General features: G+C 37.1%; 1 protein-coding gene across 1 annotated transcript in view; it reads right to left on the reverse strand.

Moving 5' to 3' along the window:
• LOC106012142 (prion-like-(Q/N-rich) domain-bearing protein 25) overlaps positions 1-4398 on the reverse strand; it is a gene marked incomplete at its 5' end in the record, with an annotated part of 33519 nt that overhangs the window by 15597 nt on the left and 13524 nt on the right.

Raw genomic sequence — 4398 nt, forward strand, 5'->3', positions numbered from 1 at the left:
GTTTGTGCCGCTGAGATTTAACAATAATCAAATAAAAACTAATTAGAGAAATTTGGAGGTGAAACGGCTTCGTCCACACCATCCAGAAGAATTAAACGTAGAACAAAGAGATGGCAGACAAAGGTGACTCTTCTCGTTTGAATGGTTTTCAAAATACCGTGGCTCGCCGTGAGTATAAAAAAATCACCACTGTGTTGTTCTTATTGCTTGTTCTTTGGTGGTAAAGAAGTGGAAGAAACCTAAGCCCCACCCAAATCTAGGTTCACCCACCGCCACTGATCAGCAATAAATCTCCTGTCAACAGTCAGGCTGAAAAAAATCTGACCAACCGCCCCTGATGGTTACAGACAAATAGTCTCTATGACATTTGAATACACATGATAAATGTACTTGGAAGTTTTCTAAATGGTTTCATCACATCTAATTTTTCTGATATAGTACCGGTTAAACGCCCCATAAAAGTAAGAATTTTATTTCAGAGGCCGGAGCTCTGATCTGAAGTTCACCAGTTATAGAAACATGTCAAAGTGTTAACACACCCAAGAAACTCTAAAAAAAACCATCCCAAAGCCTAGAAAACACCACAAAGACATCCACATTATAGTCTAGCATGATATAAAAAGAGTTAAAGGTGTGAATCTTATTTTGTGAATACTTCTATTTTGGAGGAAACACACTAGACAGTTCATTATCTATCACACATACTCTTGTGTAATCTAAATAAATGGGACATCACACAACAAACATGAGACTGTTCATTATCTATCACACATACACTAGTAATCTAAAAATTGGGACATAATACAACAAACATGAGACTATCTTTCCCACATAAACTTGTGATTTAAAATGGGCAGCTGACAAATAACGCGGTTGGCCTATATTGTACCTACCTATAGTCAGAACAAAACAAAAAAGATGAATGATGATGAAAATTTATCAAAACATGTTTTCTACAAAGTGCAAGGCAGAGGGAAATTAACTCTAACTAAGACATATATATCATTACAGCTGAAAGAAAAACAGAATAATTATTAAACTGAAAACTAACAAATTATTAGTATAATAAAAACTTGGTAAATTTTTCTTTCAAAGTCCTGTCAAGTTGTTGGTCTCACTCCAAAAAGTAACGCAAAGGCTATCCTAACAGAAAAAGTAATAGCTCTCTCACCAATCTATAGACACAAAGTAGAGGGCAAAGCATAAATACACACTACTTGTTGCCAAAGTAACAGTCACATGACAGAACATGTATCTGTGACGTCCCACCAAACAAAGATACCCTCATACAGACGAAGTCAAAGGTAGAAACAATTAATTAAGCTATACAATCTGTAGATGTAAAGTGAAAAAATCCACTAATTTTGAATGGCGTAACTACTTAATGTTATGATTTATTCAGCTCCATATAAAATAAATTATCCTGTGACCATTCTCACCACACTTTTCTGACAACCCTCATATATCTACATGATCCAAAATGATCACGACTGTTTCACTTTGCTTACACTAAAACTTCAGACTAAACAAAATGAAAGCAGCAGCCAAAGACTTCGATAGACGCAAGGTGAACTGCACTATCTATAGTAAACAATATAGACAAAAATAGTTCACATCATTTTCTAAACATTACAACAAAAGCTAGATCTATAATCAGGTGTCACAAAAAAATAAAGCAATGAAACTCACAGAAATAAAAAAGTTAAAAGATGTAAGGGATAGATAGATACATAGATTAGCTTCTCAATGTGTTCAAAGAAACATCAGTTACTGTAATTGGACACTGAAGAATTGAGGGGGGAAAGTGCACATTAGCTGGTAAAAGATGGAAGGGACAGATACAAATGTGCTTCTCATAATCGCTAGCCCAGAATTACAAAGTTCTATCTGCTCAGTGCCTAGTTTTGAGAAATATGACTTTAAAGATATTGAGTTTCACAACATGTCAAGCTTTTTCAAATGCAATTCTTCCAATATCTTGATGATGTCTCCGAATCATGTTGTTATTCTGAAAGAGCGGACAGAACATTTGGTTTCAAAACAGCCAAAAATGTCAGATGGAAATTTGTAATTTTGAGGTAGCGTAATGTTCAAAGGAAAAAATATATCATTATTACGGTCATTGGACGGAGCATTGAGATCAAAAGTGAATAAATCTTTATGTAGATAATTCTGCTGAAAGTTTGAAGGTGGCCTAAAAATAATATAAGATAAGGTAATAATTTATTTTCCAGAGGGATATTAAGATATTTGCCATATATTATCCCCTTCCCTTCTATTTTGAACGCAAAATGGCTCATCTGTTTGAGCAAGGAGAAGCACATCAATGCAACACCTATCATTAAATTTTAGTCTTGGGGAAAGGCAAAAAGACAGTACCGGGTAATAACAGAAACAGTACAGATAGACTCGGCTAAACATAGTTACAATAGCCTGCACGCATACACACACACATACACACACACACACACACACACACACACACACACAGGTACACACACACATACATTAACACACACACACACACACACACACACACACACACACACACACACACACACACACACACACACACACGCACACACCACACACACACAAACAGACACACAGGCACGCACATATTTATACAATTTCATCGCGTCTTGCATTCTTCTGTTTTAGAAAACACTAAATTAATGTCTCATTCCTCTGCTCCGTCCACTTCTTTAGTAAAATATAAACATATTCATGTTTTGAAGAGGGATGGGAAAGATGTGGAAGTTGCGGGTGATTAAAAAAATTTAATGTTGCTGTGTTTACACCACCATTGACACAATTTAGGTCGCGGGTGAAGCAAGTGGAAGCTGTAACAATGTAATCGGGGAACAAGCAAAGACCCCAGGCAAGAAATTGTCCTCTGGGGCTCGGAAAGGAGACAGATGACACTTACTTTCCACACACAGACTGTCATTATAGTACAGTGAAGAATTGCATAAACACTTGCTAGTGAGGTCATCACAATGAAAGTTCTCAGTGCATACAGCATTCTCCGTACAAGTCTCATTAAATGGTATTTCTGTTGAAGGCATCATATTATGTCAATTGACATTTGGATAATGTCGCACAGCACAATAGGAAGAAAGGAATTCAGGAAAACGTCAGCAAAGAAGTCAGTAAAAAAAAAAAAACTTACTTACTCTGCTCACCTCTCTATCTTCAACAGCACAAAGTCTGCTTCAACTATCAAGGCACCCCGGAAATAGTGGGTAACATGAGAGTGACAAACATACAAAAGAAGTAGAGGAGAAATGACGATAGTAAGGATTAGGAAAGAAAAAGCAGCAGTTCCCCGTATGCAGTTCAGGCACAGTTATGAGCATGACATTGATGAATTAGCCCATTTACAATTCTATTGTGTATAAGAACATGTTAACTTAATGTCTCACCTTTGGGAATGGCCTAAAGACAGTAGTAATCAGTCAGTAGTACTGTCCTGGTGGGGAGGGGGGGGCAAGTTCAAGAAGGGAAGGGTGCATCAGATTCTGGATAATCAGAACCTTCAAGGAAAAAGGAAGAAAGGACTGAAAAGGAGGAACGAAAGACGTGTTGACAAGAGATGAAAAAAATATATATATAATGTACTGCTAAAAGATGACATAAGAGACAAGATAAGGAAGATTTTGTTGATAATTTGTGTGACGAGAATTAAAAACAAAGAGCATCAACTGACAGTAACTATGAGAGTCAGAATTAGTGTGAACATCTGTGCAAACCTGTCCCCTTGTACTACACTTTTCTCAGAACATACAGTTAAGCAAGTACCAAGAGAAGAGAAAAACGCCAAAAAAGTTTAGTTATAGTAAGACTTATACAGAACTTGCAGCACAATAAAGTCATATAAGTGCCGAAGAACAGATGTGTTACAAGTGAGTAACAAACACAAAAAGAAAGAGGAAAGATGAGGACGATAGATGTTTATTAGAAAGAAGGAGCAAATCACACCAAAGTACCCACTAACCACCCACAAACACAAACACAGAAAAAAAGAGAAAAGAGAAAAGAGACAATGTTCAGGAACAGGAATGCAACTCGAGAGTCTGAAATGACAGTCCAATGGCAAATCATTTGGAGACATCACAAGCTTCAACTTACAACATAGAAATGTGAAGACAAAGGTAGGGGGCAGGTAGGAAAGGGGAAAGGGGCATTAGGGTGACACCTCAGAAAGAGACTAAGCTCAAACAAGATGGCAATGAAATGGCTAGGGGAAGGGAAAAGAAGATATTTTTTAAAGGGAGCAGGGGAATTCTTGTACACAGAAAGGACTCTCTCTCCCTTTCTCTCTCTCTCTCTCTCTCTCTCTCTCTCTCTCTCTCTCTCTCTCTCTATACAAAGAAAAAAAAGAGAAGAACGACAAAT

Source organism: Aplysia californica, unplaced genomic scaffold (assembly GCF_000002075.1).
Source record: "Aplysia californica isolate F4 #8 unplaced genomic scaffold, AplCal3.0 scaffold00273, whole genome shotgun sequence".
Lineage (NCBI taxonomy): Eukaryota > Metazoa > Mollusca > Gastropoda > Aplysiida > Aplysiidae > Aplysia > Aplysia californica.